This window comes from Orcinus orca, chromosome 3 (genome assembly GCF_937001465.1).
Source record: "Orcinus orca chromosome 3, mOrcOrc1.1, whole genome shotgun sequence".
In the NCBI taxonomy this organism is placed as follows: domain Eukaryota; kingdom Metazoa; phylum Chordata; class Mammalia; order Artiodactyla; family Delphinidae; genus Orcinus; species Orcinus orca.
The window spans coordinates 110,233,440-110,241,276 of NC_064561.1; positions in this window are offsets into that span (position 1 = coordinate 110,233,440).

The window sequence follows — 7,837 nt, forward strand, 5'->3', positions numbered from 1 at the left end:
GTAATAAAATATATGAAATCTCTTGAGTAAATGGTTGGGAGAGATTTATAAGCGTTTGAGGATCTGGTGATCCATTGGAAGCAGAGCTTACTCAAATTTGAATTTTCATGATCAACTTTCAACCCTGAGAAAACGAGAGCCATTTGCCTAACTTAATCTGGAACATATGTTTGCACCAGTAGCAGGTTTTTTGGTTTGTGGCTGGGGCCGATCAAGTTGTAAATTTTCCGTTTTAGGTTTTCAGCGCCTGCTAGTTTCAGCCTAACACCTAAAGGGAGACCGCGGGGTTCTCCACCAAAGCAGCCAAGGTTTGACAAAAGGTTTCCAAACCACCCAGCTCTGAGTGTTATTCATTTTCCTAAAGATGGAACATTTCTCTACAAATTAGTTCTCTAAATCCTAAAAGCAAGTAGCAAGTTAAACTCTCTTTTGTTAAAATGTTTGTAAAATATCTACATAGAAGGTTTTTTTTTTTTTCCATTTTCTTCCTCACCTGCAACCTTTTCTTTAAGGGGCGCACAATGGTTTGAGAGCGATGGGTGCTGTGAAAGTGACATCTTCATTCAACAGAACAACATACAGGTCCTTTTGGCTCATCTTAATTTTTTTCCATCAGAAACTTAGAACTATTGATTTTGTCTCTTTGTGCTTCAACACAAAGAAGTATTTTTTAAAAGTGTTTTGAATATCTGAGAAGAATCACCTAGTGATTAAAATAAATATACATTAGAATCCACAAATAGCCCTTCACAAGCTTTATGGTAGCCTTTATTACTAATATTAAAACACATTTCTTTGTGGACATGAATTGTAGTTATTTGGGCTTTAAACAAATTATAATACTTTAAAGTCAATGAGTGGCATGCCATAATGATAAATGAAAGTAATAAGTTCCCTAAGATTAGCTTAACTCATCTTGAAATGGAAATAGGTAATAGTAGTGGGAGCGGGAGGTGAGCTCTTGGTGGTAAACCTCAAGGACGGCAAATAACCATCTGGACCTGCTGATTTATCTTCTTCCTGAAAACCTCAATCAGATTACTGGAGGAAAAGTTACAGAAGTGCTTTTTGATATGCATCAGAACGGATAATTGAGCCATAAATGTACCCTAAATTCAGGTGCAGAGTTTCACTCAATTTTATTATTATACGGATTAAGGTGGGCAGCTCCCACCTGGGCGCTACCTTAATCAAAAAGTGAACAAGGGTGACAAAAACAAGGGCAGTAATAACATTACCAGCACTGTGTTAATCAAATGCCCACAACTAGTTGAGAACAACGGTGCTAACTAAAAAGCCGCTTTAATTCTGAAATGGAAGGTCCTGAGACGCCGAGCGCCATCTAGCAAGCAAAGTTAGAATCAAAGTCAAGCGCAGAGCACAGAGCGACTAGGGAATTGGGAGGTAAAGATGCACTCGCTGCGACTTAACCACTGGCCCAGTCTCACCTGAGCCCAACGCTACCTGCAGGTTTCTGCTCTTCGCCCCACAAGCCAGCTCAAACAGACTTAACTCCTGAGGTGAGACAGACCCTTTCTGCCTCAGGCTAAGGCTAAAGGACAGCTCCTCACAGGGTTGCTTATTGTCTTTAATTAGAACAAGCGGCCTTTCCGTTCCCCCCATCCCCACCTCCAAAACCAGCGCAGCATCTAACTAATTCTGCACCTTCCTCTCCAGATGGGGACCAAGAGCAGTGCCTGAAAGGCTCACCTTGGGCTGACATGACTCCCAGGGGTTCAGCACACAGGAAAGCACATCGCTGGGAAATCCTAGCAGGATTTGAGAAGTCATTCTGAGTTTACAAGGCTGCCCAGACGTCTCCTGACACGCAATTCGAGCCATCTCTGAGTGGCATAAGACACAGATTTCCTTAACAAGCCACGACCGGTCATGGAAACTGAATGCAGCCTTCAAAATATAAATAACATAACTTTATTCTTCTCCAGGCAACCGGGTCTTTGATATTTCCTTTGGCTGAAGAAAAGTCAAAGGTAGCCAAGATGCTGCCAAATATCCCTGTTAGTTTGTAGCTTGAGGGAGAAAGCAGCACTTTCCCCACCTTTTAGGTTTGAATGATGTTCCCTAATTATATGAATATTCTGTGGAACTTGGCTAACAAAACACAGCTTCTGAGATTGTGATATGAAGAAAGTAAAGAACAGTTTGCTGGTTTCTGTATAGGCAAGAATCCCATATTTTTCTTTTAAACTAGTTGATCTGAATGCAAAAGACTAAGGGGTTTATCTCATGTCTGCTTTCTAAAGTACTTCTGTTGAGTCTTCCTGGAATTTCATTTTAAGATTGGTGGTGGGGGAATCCGTGTATGTACATGTTAGCCTTAAACTACTCCTAATCTCCTGCTATTGAATATTGTCTTTATAATAACTCATCGATTCACATTGTTCTTAGAATGCGGAGCCAGAGCTTGGGTTTTCTATTGTTCTGTCCCCTGCTCCAACCCCACACATACAAATTTTCCCAATTAAGTGTTTTGTGAAAATAAACCAACCAACCAAACAAACAAAAAAAACCTTAGAAAAATGAATATTAAAATATTCCAGTTGATTTTTAACTGCTACTCCAATCTCAGGTTTGCTTCTCAGTGAAAAAAAGCAAGACATAATAGATATGAAATAACAATTCTCTTTATTTTCTACTCTGCTATTTACTGTGCAAAACAATCACATTGAGAATCAAGGAAGTGTTAGATAAGAATATGCCCCACATGCTCAGTAAAACATCTCCACAGGTTATAGCAGTTACAGGAGGAAAAATCCCACAAAGATCATATCCCACCCAACAAACCTAAGCCAATGAGGAGCTTAAGCTACAATTTACAAAACATCTAAAACATTTCTATGAAACCTCCTCGTCTCCTTATGCCTGAAAACATATGTCAAGATCTGAAGATAGAAACTGTAGATACAGTTCACACTGCCTCTTCTTCCCCTCTTCCTCTCTGAAGTTCAGAGACATTCCCAGGCCAGTCTTGCCTTGGATCACAATAAAAATTTAACTTTTTTTGTTATTGGTGTCTGATGAAATAGCACATTTCTCCCATCAAGGTTTTCTTAAACACGGAATCTTCTCCTAGACAGGGTACCCAGCTGTTTAATTTAACATTGATTTATTGCTTTTAAAAGTAAATTTACACACATGCCAGCAGCGCTCCGTTTTGTTTCCCCAGACTCTGAGATTTATTTTCTACTTAGCGCTTGTCTGACAAAACAATGTCCTTTAACTTTATTACACATCGATGAGGAAATCTGTCTTATTTTTGTTCAGATTTATTGCTGTGTTGCTTGTGGGGACTTTTGTGATCCAGAAAGGCTGAGGTCCGAAAATAAATAGAAAATTAAACAGAGCTGATCACAAAATAATAGTCAAAACCTAGAATATGGCCCAGCATATTCCAACCTGCTGAGGGGTGAGGTGGGGTGGAGGATGAAGCTCCCTTCGTGAGCACAGTTACCCAAGAAGGAAAAAATTACTTTAATGGGCATATAATATTTGAAAGTTAAGTAGCCAAACCTGGGTTCTGTAAGGTCTCCAAGTTCTTGGTTAAAATGTATTTGGAACTAGAGGGCAGGGAGGTGCATCTGCACGATCCCCAGCCCATGGCTGTCTTACCTCCACGCAGGACTCCCAATTACCACATGTCTGTGATGACTGAGCCCAAGGGAATTAAGATGGACTTTGAAGCAGCTTTTACGGTACACTTCATCTACATTTGGGTTTTCTTTAGTTCTCATTAAAAGGGCCACTTTCTTCTTTTCATTGATATACTGTCTTTGTGTCCTTCATTTCACACTCTTTTAAAAAGTTCTCTCATCAGATCAAGTGCAAAAAGGAGGGATGACATAATAACCATCATAATCATGATAACAACAACAAACAACTGGTACTGTGGGTTTAAATCTTTTTTTAAAAGAAGCTTTTCTCCTCTATAAGGTATGGTCCTCCAACACTACTTTTTTCTTAAACCTGAGGTTGAGAATGGAGATAATAAACGTTTCTAAGGTTAAGTTATAAATCCAGGCAGGCTTTAAAAATCGGCGCGTGTGTGATGAGTTTTACTCACCCAACCTGATTTCTCAGAGGCATCTGACACCTTAGAGGTGTTCAAAAAAGGACACACTCTTTTCTAGTAAGAAGGAAATCTGTGATAGGTTTTGTTATTGGGGTGAGGGGAAACTTTCTTTCCCTAACAAACATATCATCTTTGACTAAAGACCTCTGTCCGAGAGCTTGACTTATCCACTCTGGTCAGTGAGTCCACAAAAACATGTTAAAATGTTTTCAATAATTTTTACCAACTCAAGAAGATTTTTTAAAGTTTAATGCATCATTCTTTCTCCTGAAATACACCAAGACACGTTGGCACACGCACTTCCTACCTTAAAAAGAAAGAAAGAAAAAAGAAAGGAAAGAAAAGAAGAGAAAAAGGAGAGATCTCTGTCTTTAAAGGGAGGGGAGGGGGAGTGACTTCGAAACCTTGAAAATTCTCCTGTGCGTACGCGGAGCTTCTCCCCACCCGCCCCTCCCCGTTTGCTCTTTGAAAAGGAGTCCTGTCACTCAGAAAGGAGCTACTTCTTCCACCTCCTTCCCATCCACCCCCAGGCCGGTCCCCCTCAGCCTCGCAGCCTGGCCCCTGCCCACCCCGCGGCCCTCCCCGCGCACACAGTTTCTTCCGAGTGCTTTTCAAGCAAGAGCTGGAGAGATGAGACGTGCGGCTTCTCCAACGCGGAGCCAGACAAGTACTTCTCATCCCGGCGGCGCGCGGCCCGGCACAGCCAGCGCGAGGCCCGCAGCGCTTTTTATGTCGGGAGGCTACCCGGCACCCCCGGGTCGTCCGCCCCTCCCAGCGGGGGCTCGCGACGCGGCGCCCGGGCCTGTCACGTGCCCGCGCCCCGCGCCCCACGGAGCCCTTTGTTCGGCCTCGGTGCCCACGCGCGGCTGCGGCGGCTGGGCGGTGCCGCGGGAGGGATGCTCCGGGATGACCGCCGGGCTGGCCCGGCTCGGCCTCAGCTCGCTGGGACGGGCCCGAAACACCTTGAGCGGACGCCCCAAACGCTGGGCAAATCGAGATTCCCGGCACTTTGGGGGAAACGGACCTGGGCCACCCCCCATGTTTCAAACCCAAGGCACAAAGGGGGGTGAGGGGCCCAGGGAGGGCGCACTCCTCATAGGAGTGTAACCACTGCGCCGACTTCCCTCCTCCTTTCCATTCCGCCTCACCAGTTTCTCGTCTTTTTTTCTCTTCTCTTACCCTCTGCCACGCTCAGAGGCTCAGTGGGTGGGAGTGTGTGTGTGTGTGTGTAAATGTATTTGTGTGTGTGTGTGTGTGTGTGTGTGTGTGTGTGTGCAGTTAGGTGGAAATTTCATAAGAATATGCTCGACACTTATAAACTTGCCAGGGTGGGGGGAGCATGCTCTCGAGTAAAGGCAGTGGAGGGAGAGTTTATGCGACTTATTTGGGAGGAAATAGGGGGTCAGATTTGGTCTAAGTGGAACATCTGCAAAACATTCAAGCAGCTTATTCAACAAAGAATCTAGCCATTTATTGTAGAAATAATAAAAAGCCACTAATGATTATGGTTCCCACCCCTTCCCCCAAAAGGCCAAATCCTAATGAAATAATTCAAAGGTAGGCCTCATTTCCTAATAGTGGAATTAAACAACAACAAAAAAGAGCCCGACTAAACTTTCCAGCTCTGCCTTCTTAAGGGCCTGGGAACCTTGCTGAGAAATTAGGTAAATAAAAGGCGAGTTGGAATTTCTGTTGAGCTCAGGCCGCAGTGCCCCGACTTGCACGTAGTTCTGCCTTGATACACAATTAAATTACAGTAAATTCCTCTTTAAATAATACAATTTGGAAGACTCTTAAGGATTCGAAGATGTCTGGGGTTAAGGAGCTTTTAAACCGTCAGTTTTTAAATGGCTTGTGCAATGAATACTCTACCTTTAAATCCTAAAGCCATTATAAATATGCTATACATCTGGGTGCCAGTTTATCTCTCCATATTTCTTTTTTAAATGAGGAAAGCATTCATAAAAAGCTACTTGGCACACTTTATTTTAGGAAAGCAGATGTTAATTTTTTCACGTATCATTTTATGACCAACTACATGTGTAACGTTGGAAAGCATCCAGAACGCCTCTATTATTTGCTAAATGACTGTTAGTTGAGGCATATTTTCCTCAGCCTAACCATGGTATAGGTTATATCAATAAAGTAAACATCTGTGATTTTTTTTTTTTTAACCAGGGGATGGGGGTATAAAGAGTTACTACAAACGAGGAAGGGAAAAAAAAAAAAAAGTTCGGGTAGGAAGCGCACACCTGCGTTGCAGCAAAGAGGATATTTATATTGTTCGATGCAAAACAAAGTCCCTCAGTCGGGCACTCGGGGATATTTACATGACGGGAGATAAAGTTGAAAGCCTTTCCCGGCGTGCCAAATGGGATTCTCCCTGTGGCCTTCTGCGTGGCAAGATAACAGGTACTGAGCGCTCCTGGCGGCGTCAGGCATCCGCCCGCCTCACCCCCTCCCCTGCCAGCCGGCCCCAGGCCCAGCCCGAGTTGAGCCGGGCGCTCGGGCTCTAGGAATTCCCAGGCACTGCGGAAATTTCAGCGGGGTTCCCAGCCTAGAAATCTGCTCAGGAAGCGTCCTCATTTGCCCTGCGTCGCTCGAGGACGCCGGCGCCCAGGCTAAGCCAGTGGCGTGATAATTAATGGAATACAATATTTATGGTCGGATGTATTGACTCTGAAGCGAGCGCGCCGTGTAGACAGTCCGTGGGGGTCTGACAAACAGGGGGTGAGTGAACAAACATAATGACCCGAGTACTTATGTCTATCCGGTTTACTCACTTAAACCCGAGGTATGTAACATCATGATAAATATTAATATCCACCTAGACAGCCCCGCCGTCCTCCTAAGCTCTCCCTTCCTGAGCGCTGCCCTTTACAAAAAGGCCAGAGACGAGGTTTTTAACATAAAATGCTGCAAATATGAAAAATAGGTCACCAATAAAATTGGTCTCAGCGTGGAGCGTAATTGCAACAAAGTGCCGCCGAGTGAAATCGAGGAGCAAGCTGGCTGAGGCCGCACAGTCGCGAACCATCTGGTGTGTATTAAAAGTGGTGCTGTAAATATTGCTGAGAGCTAATGCATTATCGGCTTCTATAAGTGCACAGGGCCTGTAAGCTTTCCATATGTTAGAATATGCAGATCGAGGGAGAGTAGAGAAAGGTGTCCTATCAATCACCGGCTTCTAAAGCATTGTTTTGCCCACAGTTTGTGGAATTTTGGCCCCAAAGTGTAGAATATTCCTTCCTATTCTCTCCTTCCCACCCCTGTCCCTTTCCCCTCTTCCCCCCGGTTTGCTTTCTCTCTTTTTCTCTAGCTCTTTCTCCCAGCTCCCTCCTTCCATCCCCTCCTCCTCTCTCCCTTCTCTCCAAGGGGATAGGACAGGCATTGCTGACGTCACTTCACATCAGTAAAAGAGAGTAACTGTTTCAGAGAGAGGGAGAAAAAATTCATCTGTTTTTCATCAGTGCTAAAGTTTTGCCTTTTTAATAGAAATGAGCTGCCCAGCCTGAGTAGTCCTTCTGTTTTGAAGCTTTTGGGGGGTGGTAGAAGAGATTGCGAGGTGTTCTTCATCTCATGAGCTGAATCATCCTCTAAGCGATTCTAATGCCAGAATCAGCTCAAATAGATGAAACTAATTAAAATAAGATGCAAAGATGATGTCTTCTAGAGAAGATTTCACATCCACACCTACTAGGCAACTTTTGCCAAGGGGGGTGGAGGGCTTCTGGCTCCCTGACACTT